Source organism: Papilio xuthus, unplaced genomic scaffold (assembly GCF_000836235.2).
Source record: "Papilio xuthus unplaced genomic scaffold, Pxut_1.1 DF826945.1, whole genome shotgun sequence".
Taxonomy (NCBI): domain Eukaryota; kingdom Metazoa; phylum Arthropoda; class Insecta; order Lepidoptera; family Papilionidae; genus Papilio; species Papilio xuthus.
Genome location: NW_013531704.1, coordinates 9052202 through 9073776, shown reverse-complemented (window position 1 = coordinate 9073776; position 21575 = coordinate 9052202). Strand labels below are relative to the sequence as shown.

The 21575-nt window shown below is 32.8% G+C and overlaps 1 protein-coding gene across 7 annotated transcripts in view; it reads left to right on the top strand.

Annotated features, from left to right (window-relative positions):
* Window positions 1–12834: 12834 nt before the first annotated feature.
* wge (BAH domain and coiled-coil containing protein winged eye) overlaps window positions 12835–21575 on the top strand; it is a 77139-nt gene continuing 68398 nt past the window's right edge. For all 7 annotated transcript variants that reach the window (XR_001228043.1, XM_013316707.1, XM_013316711.1 and 4 more), the window contains exon 1: window positions 12835–13352. The gene's annotated coding sequence lies outside the window, so the exon portion shown is untranslated. The remainder of the gene's footprint in view (window positions 13353–21575) is intronic.

The window sequence follows — 21575 nt, the reverse complement described above, 5'->3', positions numbered from 1 at the left end:
TCTAAATATATAGCTTATGTGTCTACTATATACTAAATATAAATAATCATTACATCACATTAAATAATACATTTATCTTGTCTCTCTAAGTGTTTCTATTAATTAATATGTACTTGGAACTAAAATTAAGCATTTCTTTATAATATATTTAGTTTACCATTTCAAATTTAAATTTAATTCAATAATATTTAACGTAATATCCCTTACATATCATTTTTATTAGAACTTTTGTTTAATTATAACTCATTGAACTCAAAATTCATCTAAAATATTCCAACTGTACTATATTTTGTGACGTTACTTTAAATATATTTTTGAGATATTTACAATTAAAGATAAATCCCGATTTATATTTGCTTTGATATATTGGCAATGAATTATATGAAAATTAATATTCTATATCTGTTCTTGGACCACGCTTACGAAGTCTTAGCAATTTTTTTAAAGTCGCCATTTTTTTTATTCAATGCTTCGCCGTCCGTTTGGATAAGTGTCCAATGAACGTTGAATTTTAAATTTAACGTTTATTTTACGCGCTTCTGGGAATCGTCTTTTGTTTATTCTGTGAATATAAATTAATATCAAATTACAAAATTCATAAATGTAAAAAAATCGTAACAAAAATTCTTGAATCTTATTGGAAATGTTTATATGTAAATTAATTATAAATTTACTAGACAATATTGTACGTATGAAGATTATATTAAAAATAAATTAATTAAATTACGATAATGACCAAAGTTAAGGGAAAAATATTATTTTTTATTTAAATAATCAGCAAACACTTTGATATACGACATAATGCTCAAAAGCAATATTTCACAGATTAGACATTTGACGATTTCTCATTTCCTCTATGGTTTATATTCTTACAAGCTATATTTACAGAAAATAATATTTATTTTAGAGCATAACGAAACCTTTATCCATTTATAGAGTTAAGAAATATTAACACATGTTTATGACCATGTCACTTCGAATGTAATTGGTGTTTGAGCTTACAATATATTGTGATTTTATTTATATTAAGTTTTGTATATGTTTCTTTTCATTATTATACTAAATACTTTCCTTTAATGATATATCTATAAATTGAGTTAATTTTAATAGATTAAAAAAATCCGTTCGGATACATTTTTGTAATGTTGTTTAAATCAGATATTTTAGTTAGTAATGTTAAATTATGTATGACATATTTTAAAAATATCTTCAATCTTTTTCGAGTTGGTATGATGATGTATTTAAACAAGAGATGTTCTTGTTCTGACAGATATTTAGATGTTTGTGTATAATCAATGTTTATAGGATTTATATCTTTAAATTAGAATTTTACTTATAAGTAGGTGTTGTAAATCGATGTTTTAAATATACTTAATACTGTTTTAGAGCAAGCATTCTAATAACAAATAACTTCATTTCAACTAACATTGCATTTTAAATATCTCCATTCTCCATACACATTTAAATTTGATTTATGTTTTGTATTTTGATAAATATCATTTGATTTTTGATAAATATAACGATGTTTTTATCCTAAGAGACTGAAAAGTGTTCTAAAGTAAATACCAAGATTTTCTTTTTCTTAGTAATTTTTGGACTCCACTTTTTATTTATTTTGGCTTACACGTTTGTTTCTAGTCATTTCATTGTAACCCGGGTCCAATTAGGGCCATAAATTTACGGATCTCGAAAATTTCTTGTCAAAATTAGTTTATAATTTGTTAATTTATTTTAGTTATTGCTATGGTTTTAACGTTATATACTTCAAACAGTAATGTAATTTAATTTTTACTTAACCAAATAACTTAAATTCTGTGTATGGTAAAAGAAAATAATATTTTTTTTTAAATTTCAAAGTACTTATTGCTTTGTTTCTTATTCATTGTAAAACTGTTTTCTACATATATTACAAGTTCAGTGTTATAGATTAAGTAAATAATATTAACAATAACTCTATAATGTTGCTTCTTAAAGAATTTAATTACAATATCTTGTTGTTTTTGCCAAAGATTTTCGATGCGTTGTACACTGACGTCATCGACTCAGTGTTGCCACAATTATCGAGTTAATTTAGCCGAATTATATTCATAATGACAACGTCAATATGTTGCATTGTAGCTTTTTAATATTTCCGTGCCAAAGGTACATTGAGCCAATGTAAAGTACCGTCTTTAGTTAGCAGATTATAGAGTTTTTTCTATAAATCTCATGAATATTAATTAAATAAAAATATACTAATTGCCGACATTAATTCAGTGATTTAGCAAGGAATTGACGTCAGTTTCGATCCTTTGATGACCTGTAGTATCTGATAAACAAAGCTTGTATTTGGCATTTCTATTTATTGTTAGTTGTCGTAGTTTCGTGGCCGTGTGTATATGTGTTATCGTATTCTTCGCCGAGAGGAGTACCAGACATTCCGTGGCTTTGTACGCTTCGAAATCGCCAATCGATTATGTGTATTCAATCGCATTGTAATAAATGTTTAGAGATAGATGTATTGACGAATAAACGTAAATGTTATATGGTTAAGATTCAAAGGAATTTTTTGTTAGTACCTGCAGAGAGGCCGTTTAGGTCTCCCATAGGTCGTCTGTCACCCTACCTAAAGCCTAAGCTCTATTCACTGTGATAAATAATAAATGTAAGGCTTATAATTATGTGTGGTCGATTTAACTGAAATTTGGGAAGGTTTTTACGAGACAAAATTGAATCGTTCGCGAGGCGTTCTTGATTTAAAAATTGCGCGCTGTTTGGATATCACAGTGAATACGTTACATTTCCATTTCCATGTCCATGTACTCAACTGTCATCCCTTGTACGTTCATCGACTTCGGTTAAGTTTTGTAGAGATTAGGTGTAGTCGGAGCTGGGACTTTGCGCGCTATACACCTGTGTCGATCGATCATTTTTCGTAACCCATTGGTATTATCAGATTCAAAAGACCTGATCAATCGGGTGTTCTGAGTTGACCAGTTGGTACTCACGATGCGATGCAACTCATTTAATCGACGAGTCATTCTGTTCGCGATCAAGTGACAGACGCGATGTAACCTGTGCGTTCAAAAGAACCAGCATCGTTGGTGGCACATGACCCGATCATGTAAGAATAGTGATCCAATTGTGATCGACACAGATGTAGCAGGCAGTCCGCGAGTTCGCACAATCGGGAACATATCTGGACTCATGCGGCAACCCTACATTTAGTCTCTACAGTAATATAATTTAAAATATTGACGTGTTTTATATTTGGATATTGATATACTTTTAATTTAAATTACGACTGTGCTGTTTTATATCTCATATATTTTATACCGATGACTCTAAATAAAATGTGAACATATCTAATGTGTTTTTATTTCATACTTTTCCCCGATTAGAAGAAATTTTTATTGAAATTTTTAACACAAGTATGTTTTAGATAAAATTTTGTTTTTAGAAACAAAAACAATATTTGTTGGCAATTAATGAAGCTTTTAAATTGTGAATTCTTAAAACATAGATTTTATTGATTACAAAATTGCGCCACCTATTGACCAAATAATGAAATTTTAAGACAGATGTATGATAACGTGATGAACTAGATGTCACTATAACACTTTTTCACGCCAAAATCTGGCTAGTTGTATTTTCACGTGAAAAATTGGAAATAATAACACTTATTGATGAAATCAAGTTATGGAAATAAATGTTTATTGAATTAACGATAACCGCATATCGTCTATATTTTGTGACCCTCCTATTCCCGGATTTCAATAATACAGACTCGCACTATGCACGGCACGGCATGGCAACGTCGCATTGTACGAGCGGACGCGACTACACGCTCTAGCTCGCAGTATCAATCCGCATGTTAATGTTGCCAGAACATATATTTTTTCCTTATTTCCAATCAAATTTATAAATATATTTGACTATGCTCGAACAAATTGTCGTTTAAATAAAAATTTATTAGCGAAATAGGCCAAGGGAAAATAAAGTTTAATGCATAAACTATTACCAGATTTATTAAAAAGGTCGAGAGCCGACCATGCTTCTGGTACGTCGAGCACGAAGATTACAATGATATACACAATATTATTATAGCAGCTTGGCAAGACATTAGCAAAGATATGGATGTTCCATGCATTATATTAAAATAGCGACATCTATCGGTAGTTTTGTGAATATCCTAGATAAACTTGACACAAAAGATTAAACTTGTTTAAACCAGTACCACTGCCATCTATGAATGTTGTTTGAAACTAAAACTAATCATAAGTTTTAAAAAAACGTATTTTTATTATTTACTATGGACACGCTCTAAATAAAATGGAAACGCTTGCGGGATTTCTTTATAAGAATGTTAAGTATGAAAAACATAAGAGACGTTCGGGAATACAAGGACGGATGGCAGCATTTTCCACGACATGGTTCGTTAACAAAGCAGTGAAGTCGGGAAGCATCGCCAACAGTGATGATGAAGCGGCAACTGAGGATGAAGTCATGGTGAAGTGTACACCCGTGCGGATGGAACAGGATAAAGGCCTTCTTTTCAGAGTACCTGACGCCGCCTAAGAAATAACGCAAGAGCCCCAACGAAGATTTCGATAAAATGTTCTTAAAGTTGCTTACGCAGTACTTCAAGCAATTAGCACCGATTAGGAAATTAATGGTCAGAAATAAAATACAAAAACTTTTAATATAGGAGATTACTGCTCAAAAGAATAGCAACAAAAGGTTATAGAAGTAAAAACTGTTTTGTACATATACAAATCTCAAAATCTCTCTTATCAAAGGAAATATAGGTGGCAGTGAACATATGTTTTACAGTGCCTACAGTGAAAATTTACTTTTTTTATCATAAGGTGGCAAACGAGCGAGCGGCCACCTGAAATCGCTGAAATAGCGAAGTGACCGTTGCCCATAAACATACGCAATTGCATATGCGTTGCCTACCTTAAATTGACGGAGGAGAGGATACACAGAAAGAAAATATTTTCCCTTCCCATGCATCCTCTCATCCGGAAAGTCCACTTCCACTTCCCATCCGTTGCTTAGTAGAAAAATGGGAAGGAAAAGAGGACTAAATTACTACAACAGATTAGTTACGGAAGACCTATCGATTTTTACATTTATTTAAAAAAAAAATCATTCCGTTTTGTTATTTAACATTACTTCAATTTATTAATATAAATTCGTTAAAAAATAAAATAATATTTTATTGTTAAATCGCTTAGCAATAGTCCAAATAGTTTTAATATTAAAATATCTACATGGGCGGACTACACGAATAGATATTCGATGCAGTAATACTAACAGGCAAATGCACATGTCTGTACAGCCGGCTGTACAAGTTTCGCGAAACGAATGTGTAAACATGGGGGAACACACTGCTATTTACCAAGATTGTGAATTTTTTGTACATAAATAAAATGCAAATATAATACATAGCCTTAGAATTTTCTATTCTTGTGACTACAAATATTATTCCTCGGTCTCCTAAACGAATATCTAAAAATACTTGATGCAGGTAAACTCAGCAAAGAAAGATTGAATTGGTATAAATCTGAAAACTCATGTGTAAGATTAATAGGACAAGATTATAGACTTTAGTTATCGTAGTAGCAAATACTTTGGAGTTGACTATACTTGTACTTCTCATATGACGAATCTCAGGTACAGGTACATAAATCCTCCTGCTATATGTATTCTGTATGCTGTTCTGTAGACATATTCTATTCTACACCTGCCTTTTAGGTAACCAATGTTGTATGTTTCGTGTTGCATCTACACGAGCGATATATGCCTGATTCCCTTTACTATTGTATTATTGAATATAAAAAATCTAAAACTAAATATATCCCATTGCTGCAATAGCAGTGAGTAGTAAACAGTGCGTGCAATGTCATTTGCCGGCAACAGTAATAACATGAAGGTCGTCTGAAGACGTCGTAACTAATTTTGACTGACTAACCGCGACTTGAGATTTAATACATAGGCTACGTTTTCACTGGACGTAGATCTGATATATCTATAATTTGTTTGATAATGAATTGAATAAATTTAACAGTGGTAGGCTCGCCCGGTGAAATACCATGACCATACAGAAGACAGATGAGTGTGCGTCCCGGAGGCCTAATTTAGTCCTCTTTCCCTTCCCATCCTTTTTCTAATAAGGAAAGGATGGGAAGTGGAAGTGGACTTTCTGGATGAGAGGATGCATGGAAAGAGACAATATTTCCTTTCTGTGCATCCTCTCCTCCGTCGATTAAAGGTAGCCAACGCATATGTCTATGGGCAACGGTCACTTCGCTATTTCTGCGATTTCAGGTGGCCGCTCGCTCGTTTGCCACCTTTTGATAAAAAAAAAATAATATGAAAAAGTTGAAAAGAACTATTCTAAATCTTTAAAACTGTACAGCTATTCCTTCTGATGCAATGTTGTTGTTTTATCTGATTGTAGTAGATTTTGGATAAAAAATATTATGTTTGTTTTAGTCTGTGTCTAGTCACATTCGATGGTTCAACGTTACAAGTTTTAGTTTACTTTAAGTTGTTAAGTCGATATAACAATTACACATTGCATTCTCTACGCGATGTTCACAAAAATAATTCAAAACTTATCTTTTCATCTTTGAGCTTTTGTCAAGATACATAAATATATAATTTCATAAATACCACCTCAACAAAATTGTTCACCGAGAAAAGTATGTCATAAATAAAATAAGAATTTAATATAGCGAGGGCTCGAGTTCACACGCTCCCGATTTAGGAGTAAGCTGAGACAAGTCGAAATTTATTAACTCAGCACTCACCTGTGGCTACACACGTCGCGTCTAGCACACAGGCAGACAAACTCTGATTTTTCCGCCAACAAGTCCCTCCCAATCGTAACTTCACACGTATTAACAGTTCTTGGGCTCTTTATTAGTGATGTGAATCAAGGTATCTAGTTAAAACCAAATATTTCCTGAAAATGATCTTTTTTCAAAGTGGCCGAAGACAAAGGTATATTAAATGCAATAAAATTGGAGACATACCTATAAAATAAAAGCAGCTTTTGCTCCCTTTCTATTCGAAATTGTAATTCAAAAAAGTCAAGCATTATTACTTACAAACATTTGTATGCATTTTTGCATATATCGTCAATCTTACTTTGAAAATGTATAATTCATGTTAATAATGTCTTGTAAAATATTTTTCATATTAATATTAAAAGTTTGGCGCCAACAAGGTGCAGCACTAGTCGAAAGTTTTTACGCGAGGTTTGGCGGCGGCGTGGGCCCGGGGGGTGCGGGTGTACGCGGGAGGGGGGCGCAGCAACCCAAACAAAACAGGCGCGGGCTGGCAACGCCGCGCGGGCTTGACGCGCGCTGGCACCGCACGCCGCCGCGCCGCGGGAATCGATCCCTCTCCCGCGCGACAGAGACAGGTTTCACTCCACTCGTAATAGTGAAGCACTACGAGCTTAATTACCGTAAATTGACGATAGATTTTTTCATTATCGGTTTTTAGTTAGACCGTTTTGCGAACTGTCTCTTCACTATTGAGCCACTTGCAATAAATTGTACAATATTCAAGACTAATCATTTTTATTTTACTAAGTTCTCTTTGATAGATGTGCAATAATAATGACTATTTCGCTTAAAAAATCCCTTATAAATCAGTTGCATGTTGGTTTTACTTTAAGTAATATCGAATGCAACTAAACGATATTGTATCGACCAAGTTGTGTTGTGTGGGCTTCAAACGTGTTTCTATAATATCCGTTACAAATGGACAAATTTATAATAAATCTATATAACTTTGTAGTGTCGAGGAGAGAAAAGAATTTATGAAGGTTTGATTGACTATGCTAACCTAAATAGATACAAAGTTCAAAATAGAGCGTGAGTTAAAGGCTAAACCTTCAAGGAACAACCTCATTAAGAAAAATAGTAAGCATTTAATAAAGATTTTAATGAATTCAAACGAATCTACTCTACTTTTCGCGTCTGATTATTTGGACAAAGGACATTTTTTTGTAAGTCGTCCTGACCATTTTTCTGAGACAAAAAGGAGCCGAATTTTAACATTTCTTCCCCAGACTGGGGATAATTAAATGAGCATTCATTGTGAGATTTACAAGAGGGGAAGCCCCTGACACAACTTCAGTCACAGCCAGAGGCGATCCTTGATTCGTATTCTCTTTGTATTCGGCAATAGATAGTCGCTCATTGTGCTTTCAACTCACATTCAGTATACAATAGTTGGTACTTATAGACTTATTGTCGCGTTCTTTAATCTGGAATTTCATTAATAACATTAATAATGGAAAACATACAAAAGTTAAAATAGACTGGATAAATAAATGACTTCTTTCAAGAGTCAATCTCGAGAAATGCCAGAATTACATACAATTTCAGTCTAAGTTTCTGTTTTCACGAACATATACTCGTACTTACTATATAGAGTTTAATATCATAAATTAAATCTGTTCCTGTACAATGCTTGCAAATTGCTGCAAAACGCTTGCTAACATTAGCTATGACAGAACACCTTCATTTTCTGTAGACCTTTGATGAATTGTGTTAATCAGCTGATTTGATGTATTCATCTACATGATGTGTGCTTGTACCAAGTCGAACGTATTCCACTTTAGTTAAATAAAAAACTTATCCTTGAAACTGCTAATACTTAACCAGTAAAAAAATCGTTATTAACTTAAAAACGAGGTCTTAAGGTACTAATGTACCCGTTCAACACAATATTATAAGAAGCCATCAGTTTATATTTAGATAAAGGGATGATGTTACAGATAATGTAATCAGAACAGAAGTATAAAGATAAGGCAGCGGCGGCTGGATGTTATCTCCCAAGGGACAGCATCTACTGATAACTGGGACACTGAGACTTTATCTAAACATAGTTTTATCAATGACTATGTGTAAGGTTACAGTAATTGTACACATTTAGTTGAACTTTTGATAACAAGTTGTCACTACTTTTCATATTTAATAAACAAAAATTGTATTTTAAAAGCTAATATTCATGTAAATTTCAAAACTATAGCGATTGGATTGTAGTTGTCATTTTAGATGAGAATGTTGTGGTAACGATGAAAGCTACGATAATACTGTGAAATTGGAAAGATTTTTAATTATTATATCTTATAGTTAAATTGAATTGACAATACTAAAGCCATCACAGATTAAGTACATTAAGATTTTTAACATCCAAATAGATAATTAGATTTCTATTGTAGTAGAAGGTAGTAAAATTTGCGTTGATGATGAATTGTTCTTCACAACTCGGCAGTACACCATGTCAGCGTTGCATTGGATAGCGATGGCACTTCAAATAACCGGTTATTTAGTTCCAAAGAATAGCATGTCAACAAGCTGTTACCGAGAACTGTTCCTGTGGCCGGATGCGAACACTCCAACACTATTTACACTATTATCTATATCTAAATTAAAAAGTTAACGCCTGCACTCGTATTTATTTGAAAGAATGCAATACAGGTAGCAAAATTGACTACATTTTATCGATAGATATTTTAAATTGGAACTAGAATTAACTAAACTTCAACCCCTGAAATTAAATATTACCAATTTATACCAATATCTCAACGGTCAATCCGGGTTGCTGAATAAGGTCGTGAGTTCAGATCTCTGCAAAACCCTAAATTAAAGGAATCTGTTTAAAAAATAAAAAAAAAAAAGGGTTGCTCTATGAGCAGTTCTTCAAGTCATTGTCTTATTTTAGTTTTATTTTTCATATTTTAATTACATAGAAAGTTAGATCTTGATATCACCATAGAATTATTGCCTAATTATAAGTTTTAATTGCTTAGTGAAATTTATTACACTTTATTATGACATGTTTTACATAATTATAATAAAGGGTACATTTGCATCTTTCTTTAAACTTTATGTTGCATTCACAACGATGCATATTTATAAATACTGGCTGAATAGTTTTTCTTACCGCCCAGCGAGTAATAACAGTCATTGTTGGTTCAGAATAACTTTGTGTAACTTTGTACTTAGCCCGCCACACGAATGTGCTTAGTTTGAAAAAAAAACGCCAGTGAAATTTGAGCTTGTTACGAAATATCTATAAACAGAAATTATAAGTTGCACGTTTAAAAATTTTAAACCATTTTTTAATTATACCATTTAAATACTGGCCACAAAAATAATAGACATAAAAAAAATAAAAATATACTCTCCGGTGCATCACTAGAAATATATTTATCTCCCTCTCACAACGACGAAACTTGATATGGTAATAAATAAAATATATCAATGCATCTCTTTCTGGTCTCAGGGATTGTCAATTATGTCGTCTCTGTCTAGAGCGAGGGTAACAGAGTGGATGGCGCGCGGTTATCGCTCTTCAAATACTTAGTTTGGAGTTCCTTCTAACCTTGAATATTGGAATTCCAGAGGCCTTCAGGACTTTGCCTGTCTCTCTCCCAAACTTATCTCTAATTAATTCCATTTGAGAGAACTTTTATAAGGATTGCTACAGGTTAACCTTCCATCATATTATTACTTTTTTGGTTAGCCCTACATATTAAAAGGTAAGTTTTAATTTTCTTTTAACATCTTTACGTTCTATGTATGACCTTTGGTTATATTTAAGATGTTTTGTATTGATCTTCATACTGCATTGCACTTTGGAATGGTATCAAATATTTGACCTTTGTAAATTTCTCATCGATCTTGTCTTATCTATTGCAGCACTAACATATTACAAAGAACTCTAGCATTAGACCAATTGGACCAAGTCCCATCTTTATTGGAATTACAACTTATCTGAAGACGTATGTTATAAATTTTAACTTCAGATGTACATTATATAATATTGTACTTATCACTTAACTTATAACTTTTTCCAGAAGGTCCCACAATATTAATTAGTATACAAACACAAGACCTGGCAGCTGGAAAGATAATCGTTATACGTTCGTATACTCGCTCTTTATATTACGACACATTAATTTATGCGTCTACATAATTATACATAATAGTTGTCGCCCGCGACTCCGTCCGCGCGGGATTAAAAATAGATGTTACTCAATAAGCTCACAAAATTTCATGAGAATCGGTCAAGCCGTTTCGGAGGAGTATGGGAAAAATTGTGCAACGAGAATTTTATATATATGATAACATTACATTATATTGTTTAAGGTTTAAGTTAAGTTTTTAAGTTTACATCTGTTTGTCCCATGTGGACAAAGGCCTCTTCCATTCTTCTCTTATTTGAGCCTTCCTAGACCAGGTCTGTCCCGCCACTGCACTTATCTCGTCTTTCCGTCTTTTGATTTGTCTTCCCCATTTTCTAATTATACATAAACTACAGTTAAATATTATTTTTAAAAATATAAACTATGCTTTTCTTCTTAGTAAATTCGATCGAGACTGCGTATTCGTTTCCCTATTTTAAAATTTACGTAATAAAAATGAATTGGAAAGTTATTAAACATCTATACTTGGGGACACTAATATGATACTAATAAAATATATAATTTTTTAATTAAGAAGTAATCAGGTGTTCATGGATATTTTTTGGTACTCGTATAGCAGTATCCTATTTAAGATTTTATCATCATCAGCTCACTATACGTACCCATTGAGGGGCTAGGAGCTTACCCTAAGTTAAGGGTGACTCGGCCATAGTCAACCATGAATTTCTTCTTAGCTATGTGCAGATTGCATCACGATGTTTTCCTTCACCGTAAGAACGTCGAATAAATGAACATATGTAAATCGAAAATCACATTTGTACATGGCGGGATTCGAAACCAGGGCCTACTGATTACAAGTCAAGCGCGTTAACCCATGAGCTACTGATGCTCGTAAGTTTTTATATGGGAAACTAAAATAAGCTTTGAGCTTAAATGACCTTCCAAGATATCTCTGTAACGTGTGCCCCTTAGATCTCTAACGTATTGTTATTTGTCGTATTCATTACATTTACCTCGATTCGAATACAGCATTCTTTTTTTAAATGGTATGTGTTTGGGAAATGAATATCGATGTATTTTTGTGTTGGCAACACTTGGTGACGTCACCGAACAGATTGACATCGCAGCTTTTTATAGCTGTTCTAAGAAAAGTTCCACTTTGCTAACTCGCATGCGCTGCGTAATATAATCTGTTAGGATGATGGTTCTGTGTGATTTCTAATGCATACCATGACTGCACTAATTAGAAGCTTGAAGTAGAGCTTAAAAACATTTGTAATTCATTTTCAAATGTTTTTTTTAAACCAAAACCAAATATAAAATTTTCAACATGTTAAGCAACTAGGAAGTAAATCAGTTTGAATAGTAATTTGATTAATGATTTTAATAATGGTAAAGCTTTTCGTTACTTTTTATGTGGAACCTTACAAAGTAAGTTTGTAAGTTGAAAACAGTATAAGTTAGTAATGCTGACATAGGTAAGCTCCAAGCTGAGAATAAACGAGACCTTACGCTCCTCCAAGTTTAGAAAGACCGTTGGCTGTGTGGATGTGGAAGAATGGCGGAATCCTTACAATGCAGGTTGTATTCGAAACTTGTTTGACCAGAACTGAGAGAAAAAAGTGGCGGGCAAGTTCGCCTACAATAGCATTCCTCGGCGCGCGCCCGCCCGCGCCCCGCCTCCCGCCCGCCTGCGCCCCCGCGCCCCGCGCCCCGCACCTCGCGCGCCTCGCGCGCCAGTCGCCGGCCGAGCGCGCCCGCGTGCGATCCATTCCTCACTCTCTAATGTGCTCGGAGAACAATAAACACAACCAATTCAGTGCTCGAAAAACATTCGCTCATTACATTTAAACAATTCTTTTCCTTATTTATAGCTAACAATTATCGAACTGTATCAAATACATAGCATTTGCTTTGACAGTGATGCATTGTAAATTTGAACCAGTTCATTGAATGGTGAAGAAATTTAGTGTTGCGTAGTGGTATTGTGGTCGTACTGGTCCCCCATGTGATTCTTATTGATTTTCAAACGTCGCTCCCGAACAGCTGTTTTTGGGATGCGGAAGAGACTCGTCGCCTCCTCTGAACAACGATATCTGCCACATGGCAACGGAATTATACCGAAATATTCCTTTCGAATAAGAACAATCATGCCATAATATTAAATTCGTTCATTAACTTTAAAAAAAAAAGCGTACGATTATCTTGTTCGTAAAAAATTGTGCGATTTGTGTGAAGTGTTAAACACTCGTCGGTTCTACTTGAAAAAGGAATTATATATTAACTGCAGTGTAACTGACGAGACGAAATATTGGAAATAAAAGTGTCGGTGGTTTTGTGATTTTTTTAGTGATTTTTTGTGATTTCCTTTATTTGGATTTTCATCGTGGATTGTGGATTTCAAACGGTCAATAAGGTAAATACATTATCTGTTAGTATTTTCATAATTTTAACATGTTTTGGAAGCGCTTTGCGCTGTTTTGTGTGCGCTTTAATTCCCGTGTTGGGAGTAGGCCTAACTGTACCGGCGAAGTCTACGAAATGTTAAAACTCAACTCAAATTACTATACATTTGTTCGAATCAATATAAAGCATAAATAATTACACATTAAAATATAAATTATACTTACACTAGTGAAAAATAAAAACTTTGATGTAAGCGCGCTAAGTGGATGAAAATATTATTTTCATCCGTCTTAAAAGCAGTAGAAGTAAATTATATGTAATCGTTTAAAAATACATCCTTTTTTTTTTATGACCAAAAATAAAATAGTTTTGTATAAAAATAATTACATCACATAATTCGTTTTGCCGTTATTTTGATGTAAAAAAAAACAACGGCAAATTAAGTCACGTAAATGTGCCGGAATTTTATATTTCCGATAATAATTTTCTTTAAATAATCTGTAAAATAACTATGCAAACTTTACATTTTATTTTATTTAATCTATCACATAATAAATGCAAAAAATAAACACATATAACATGAAGACCAATAACGATGCACCAGACAAAATTCCACCCGAAGGGGAGACCAGACGGCTGAATACAAGAGAGGAAAAAATTGATTAATGAAATTCTTCATAACTATACAAAGGTCAAGTATGTTCCTATAGAAAATTCTAGCTTTCGCCCGCGACTCCGTCCGCGCGGCGTTAAAAATAGATGTTGGCCGATTCTCAGACCTACTCAATATGCTCACAAAATTTCATGAGAATCGGTCAAGCCGTTTCGTAGGAGTATGGGAACGAAAATTGTGACACGAGAATTTTATATATAAGATTATAAGGAGAGTAAATAGAAAGGCTCACGTACTTTAAGTAATTAATTTCACCGAGCACTTTCTTTAAGCGAAGTAAATCTCTTCTAAAGCAAAGACGTTTTAATGTAATCTTTTCATTGTTCCCATTCAAACCCTTGACTTATTTAAGGAAAATTAAAAATAAAATCTTAAGCAATTTCATAAAGATTATAAATAGCTATGTTTTATTAATTTCGTCTGGATTTCGTATCTATATTTAATATATATTTAATTCCATATATGTTAGGAAACTACATATAACTTTAGGCAATGTATAAGAGAAGGTGCTGTCTCCTGAAACACAGTAATAACTAGTTCCGGAGACAGAGCCCACAAAATTTAGTGATTTTTTTTTTGCCAAGTAAAGATTTTTTTTATTTGCTAATATTACTATGCTATATAATATTGGACTGTATTTTAACTTACTTATTAACATAATATGCTTCTAAGTGTAGAGGATGGCGGCGATGAGGAGAGAAATAAAACGCAGGATTTATTTCCGCGCGGACGAAAATATCCAAAAGTTTGATATTATATATAAATACTAATGTTTGGATGGATGTACAGATGTTAGTTACCATATTAATCCAAAATGTCCGAATCTGGATAACATGTAACAGAGATAGATAACAGTTTTAAATAGAGCATAAACATAGTTTTTTTTCTATTTCCACGCGGATAAAGCCGCGGCGATAGCTAGTATTCATCCCAACTTATAAATATATATCAAACGTCTGTTTCTCTGACTCACAGTTACTATTGGTGTTGTGAGCTGAAGGCATTTAGCCTAAATCTTTATAAAGATTTACTTGACACAGTTGTTCTGCGAAGGAACGCTTTAGGCCGTTACGTCCCCAATTGCACATTGACCTACAGTCACTGAAAGGCCCATGATTCAGTCGTTTGATTCAACACAGACAAGAAATATACCTATTGAGTCAAATAATCGTGAGTTCCCACCGCCGAAATACATCTATAGGAAACATATTTTCATTAATATTATTTAAAAAATAGTATTTTGGTATCTCCTCAACGCAAATACATTGAAAAGTATATGTGCGGGTATTTGGAGTAAAGAAGTAGGTAAAATGAAATGTTTTATATCTACCCACCTACTTACTGTTATCATACGTGATACGCTTGTAACAAAGTATCTTATAGTCTTTAAAAAATATTGACATTTAAAGTAAACAAACAAACAGCTTAAATTTAATTTTTGTGAATGTTTTTTCTTGTATTAGTCATGAATGGATGATTAATTTTGTTGCACTACTTTGTGTTTACTAACTAATATCTGTAGGTGTGTCTGTGCGTATTGTGATTTATGAATTCCTGGTACACTGCAACTTTCTTAATAACACGTTGAAGTATTCAGTAATAAAATAATTGAACACTATCGACCCTTACAATCGATCTTTAACAATTTTTGCTTTTACTAAGGTATTTTAATTAACTTCTGATTCATTGGTTTAAGATTTAACATATCTAGGTTTTATAATAGTAATGGAAAAGCCTGATATTTTTTAGAAGACACAAAATAATTTTTTTTTTGTTTTCTATTTCGAATCTTCTGATCGACCTTACGGCTACGAAGATTCGAAAAATCGAAAAATGGTACAGGTGGTATACTTATATGTTTGTTATCTATTACTAGATTAACTTAAAGTTGAATAAGTATTGAGTTTTTATTTAAGTTATTATAATTCATTTTCTCTAGATAAATAGTTTTTGTGATTGTTTTTTCATTATACGTTTATTTAGTCTTTTCTCTATTTGAATATAATTTGGACATAAACAGTGATTTCCAGAATATATCTACGTACATATTTTGTATTTTATCTTTGTTTTTGTGTTTTGCGACTTCATTAAGCGATGATAAAAATTCATAAAAAATATCACACGAATGATTATGATTTTGATTATAAAACACTTTCTTCAGTTTTGTTTTATCTTATCTTACTAATATTATAAATGCGAATGTTTAAATGGATGTTTATTAGAAGGTATGTACAGAACTACTTAACGGATCTTACTGATATTTGGCGTAAATGTAGAACATTGAAAGAACACATAGGCTATTAAGTTTTTTTTTTTCATTTTGCACAGACGGCAAAAGCTGGCTAATAATATTATGAACCGACGTGTATAAAACCTTTCCATTGAAAACAACATATTTGACTCTTACATTAAAAACTCGTAATCAACAAGTATTAGAAAATAATACGTTTTATTGAAAACTAACTGATTGTTTGTGTCGCAAAATCTTAAAAGAGTAAGCCTACATTTCTCCTCAATACTTCCCGCATACTAACTGCTTCTTTCCATTAAAAGTCTCGTCAAAATCAATTTTGCTGTTTCAGAGATTTTCATGAGGAAATAGACTTGCGTATAGACAGACAGACAGTTTGTAAAGTTGTTATTTCTTTGTTCGCAAATATATCAAGTACACGATATATTAAAAAAAATATATTAAATACCTAATCTTATTACATTGTCATAATGTTTACATTGTAATTTGATAGTTGTTTCATTTTATGTAAATTAAATCAATTTTATTTATTTGAAAATCACAAATTATAAACCAACTATAATGTTAATAATGTAACTTTATGCAGAAAACAATAAAATTCTGTGAAATTGTAACACTTCTTTTGCAAATTTTTGCAACATCTATTTATGTAATCTATGAAGGTTTATGAGCACGCTGTTATTATAAATGCATTTATAATATACTAGCTATCGTCGCGACTCCGTCCGCGTGGATATATAAAAAACACTTAATTAGTGTAGCTTATGTGTTCTTACACACAACATTCGCATTTATAATATTAGTAAGTTAAATAAAAAGCAGCTCTTCAAGGCATAAATTCGAAAAAAATGAATAAATAGTATACTATGTCCGTCTCCTGGCTCTAAGCGACCTCCTCACCAATTTTCAGGCATATCGGTAAAACTAGTTATAAATAGTGTAACTTACACGACTTTCTTTTATATATATAGATATAGGTATAGGTATATAGATATAATAATGTGTTATACAAGACTCTTGTATGTTATTATATCTAGTCATGTAATATGTTGTTATACATACAACATAATGAGTATTTTAACTGACACGCGCTTTACAAGCATTCACTCAGATCTATTCTCTACTAGCTGTGACCCACGACTTCGTCTATGCCGAATTATAAAAACAACGGAATTAGTCGTGTATCTGTTCCAGATTTCTACATCTGTGCGAAATTGAATCGACATTCGTTGGGCCGTTTTGGAAGATACCTTCTAAATAACATCCCTCCATCTATCTAAACTTTCGCATTTATAATGTTAGTAACATTGAGTTAAGTAAAAGGTTATAAATTACTGATTTGGATTAGGTGCATGGAGGAATTTGCGTGTTCAGGGTTCAGATTTTTTTAAATCAATCATGATACTGAAGTTATGTAATTTTTTTACGCTTTAATGTTTAGAAGAACAAAAGTAAAGAAAATAATTTTAAATTTACCAACGACGAATGTTAAATTAACATGAACGTTTTTTGATATGAAATATTGTTAATTTTGCTTATTTTTAGATGTTTTCCTAAAAATACACTAAATATTGATTGTTTTTAATATTATAGACCATGTAAATATCTTGATTTAGTACCGGATTGATGTTAATTTCATTTCCAATGTATTTTTCGCTAACTAACTAACAGTTTTGGATTCCAAATTCTTAAAGATTAGTTCAATGCTGCTTTATGATAAACATATCAAGAGTAAGTAAATTTGAGAAATATTTAAGGACAACACAATTTGTTTATAATAAAATTGTCAGTCTTTTCTACAATTAAAAAAAAAAACTATAGTCATACAAAGAAAACTGTTAAAATATTCAAACAAACTAAGGCAATAACATTAAAACATACATTTATACCGTTTTTTGTATAATAAGCCTCGTTAAAAACGAGTTTGAACACAAACATGTTTTAAAATTGTATGCTTCAAACGGAATATTTTCCAACTGGATGCTCTTATTATGAGCCATCGTATATTACAATTAAAACATTTCTGTTTTCATTTTTAATAGTGGCAATATTTTATATATGAATTGTGGCTTTCAAAACTTATCGTTAATGACCCGAGTTACGACAGATGATCAAAAATTAGTTAATAATACTTAATGAATTTAATTACATCGACACATAAAACCTACTAGAATTAGCTACTTTTAGACATTATTAGTTAGAATCCCTTAGCGTGAATGATGAGACTTCGTTACAAAGTCTAGTGTTAAAATGAATAGTAAGGGGACACAAACGTCGACACTCCAGCAAGGACAGTGTTGAGTCAATTCACTAACACATTTTCGCATTTCCTTCCTAACTGTCGCCTGCGACTCCGTCCGCGTGGATATATAAAACTTAATTAGTGTAATCTATATGTTCTTTCAGACTATGTTCTATACGTATGCCAAATTTAATCGACATCCGGTCAACCGTTCTAGAGATATCATCAAACACCCATCCATTCATCCACATCACATCCATTTAAACATTCGCATTTATAATATTAGTAAGTTAAATAAAAAGCAGCTTTTCAAGGCATAAAATCGAAAAAAAATAATTAAAAAAGTATGAATAAATAGTATCCTATGTCCGTCTCCTGGCTCTAAGCTCACCTCCTCACCAATTTTCAGGCATATCGGTAAAGCCGTTCTTGAGTTATAAATAGTTTAACTAACACGAATTTCTTTTTTATATATATATATACATATATTTGTTCTATTAAACCCAGCTATATGTTTCAATATAAAACAAACCGCATTAATTTAAACTTTAATAGTCTAGTCTACCTTTTACTTTTACTTTGAAGTCCCTCAAAGAGATATTAGAGACGGTCCGGAAAATCTGCACGTAAGCGGCTATATTTCATTGAACGTCGCTTTTACTGCACGAAATGATGACGCCACTGGACTAATGTCATGCTAAGCGTGGGTTGCCACTGACATACATGTGTATAAAAATATAACGACATCCCTCTCGTTCTATTTGATGTTATTAAAATAACAGTATGTTTATGTAAAAATTATTCGACAGTGGAAACCCACTGTAATACCTCGCGGGATTAAAAAATCTTAATAAGTATCCTATGTGTTCTGCAGGACTATATTCTATATGTATGCGAAAGTTTTATGTAGATTTGTTTAGCCGTTGGGCTTTTTAACATGCTTATTAATGTATGAAAATTATAATTTTTATTCTGTCATTAGTTTCTGTGCTTTGAGGTATCAACGCTAAATAACATCAAAAACACAGTATGTCAGTCATTCGACTAGATCACGCAGTAGCCGCGTGTCAGCTGGTAACTTCATATAGCCGAAAGAACGTATAAATAACGTCAAACTATATTTTAACATTGCTATTTAGTTGTTAGTTAATTACGATCGGGCGTTGGTCGAAAACTGTCCGCCCAGTGGGATTTACGCAGCTATAGGATATGAGATACGAGGCCAGGGCTGGTCAGACGTGCCGACATTGCGGCCCGCTACTTTATCGCCCTGTGCCTATTCACGAGCTTTGGCCGTCGGCTACGGTTATTGATTGCCAGTTACATCATCGAATAACATTTAGATGAAAAAAAAACAACATGAAAACTTCGACTGTCACGTGATCACACTCTGAGGTAACGTTACAATATACAAATGTAATAAGCAACCACGGTAAGTTACCTAAGGGAAGTTTTTAGTATTAGACCAATCACAAAGGAGACACATTACCGCGTATGAAAACTTTGTCTCGTAGCGTAGATTCTTGTTTACTTAGCGTCATAAACAATAACTCATTCATGTTGACTGTACTCAAAGAAATATTCTAGTAAAAAACAATTGATATACTGTAGGTAAAGTCAGTATCTATACAAAAAGTTGCAGCTTCAAATTAAAACTAGTCGGTTTGATATATTCCATGTAGGAACGTTTCAAATAAAATATAAAAAAGCCCTCTCGCTAAATCGATGTTGGCTGTACTGAGCGACTGAATGGTTCGCTGCGGGGCGTGCGGGGAGACGCGGGCGGGGGTTCTCTCTCGATAGCCTCTCGTCCTAAACGAAACTATTCACACCCGATCTTTGACCGATTGCAATCGCTCCAAACGATTTCCTACTTCAACTCGACTGCTATACACTTGAACGGTTTAATCTTCTTTTCTAAAAGTTTCCATTCAGATTTACGAATAAAAAAAATATTTTTCAATATAAACGAGAAAGATCGCTTGTGTTTGACCACTAAATCTTAAAGTACTCCACAATTAGAAAGCAACAAAATGTGATACCGATGTTTTTGACAAAAGATAAAAAGCTAGTTTGTCCTATTATTATGTAATGATAGGACAAACTAGCTAAACTAAAGATAAGTTTATGTGTACATAAACTATCTTTCATGTATATTTATTGAGTAAAGTATTATGACCTTTTGGTACTATGTATAGAAAAGAGGAAATAGATCGTGGAAAGAAAATATGTGACAATAGGTGTAAAAGAATGTTGCATTGAATTTCAATAAAATCTTTTTACATTTAGATTGTTTATTGTTTACTCTAAACAGTACCTTAGTGTTGATATCTCTTATAAAGGATTCCCTTAGTAATCTAAAAACTTTGAATCAGATTAACAAGTTAACCTTTTACCAATTGTTGTTAAACTTGTTAAAACAATGTAAACTGGGTATATCTAGTTGTTTTGCGACGTCGTGGAGCGTGAATAATTCCGGGGCCGGAGCTGCGTGACGCAACGCGCCACTTTCTCCCAGACGATGCACTTTTAGTTTTCTAAAACCCACCTGCAGTCCTATAGTTATTTAATACTCGAATTGCAACCTCCGTGTTATTTTTTATTGTATAAAAGTAACTTATTATCTTTTCGAATATGCAATTTAAACTCATATCCCTTAAAATTACCTTTTTATCCAGAAATGCTGTTTTAAATCAATATTACCCACGTAATCAGACATTTATGGCCATAGATAAACTAAAATTAACCGCCACAAACTATGTTTTATAGAATATTTTTTAAAAGCCATTTAGTTGTTAGCTAATAAGTAAAACTGCACATAAATGATCAAAATCTTACATAGTAAATGTCTTAGTTCAATTTACATCCTTACTTACAGGTAGGGTTACCAGGTCGCCAAAACTACTAGCCGGACAGATTAGTCAGTTGCCGGACATTTGGGTAGAAAAGCCGGACACTCTAGATTAGCGTGAGCGACCGTCAGTCGATACTAGTCTCCTGCGCTCTGCCACTCTCCATTGCTAAATATAAAAAGCCTAACAAAAACCGGACAACCCGGATACCCTTT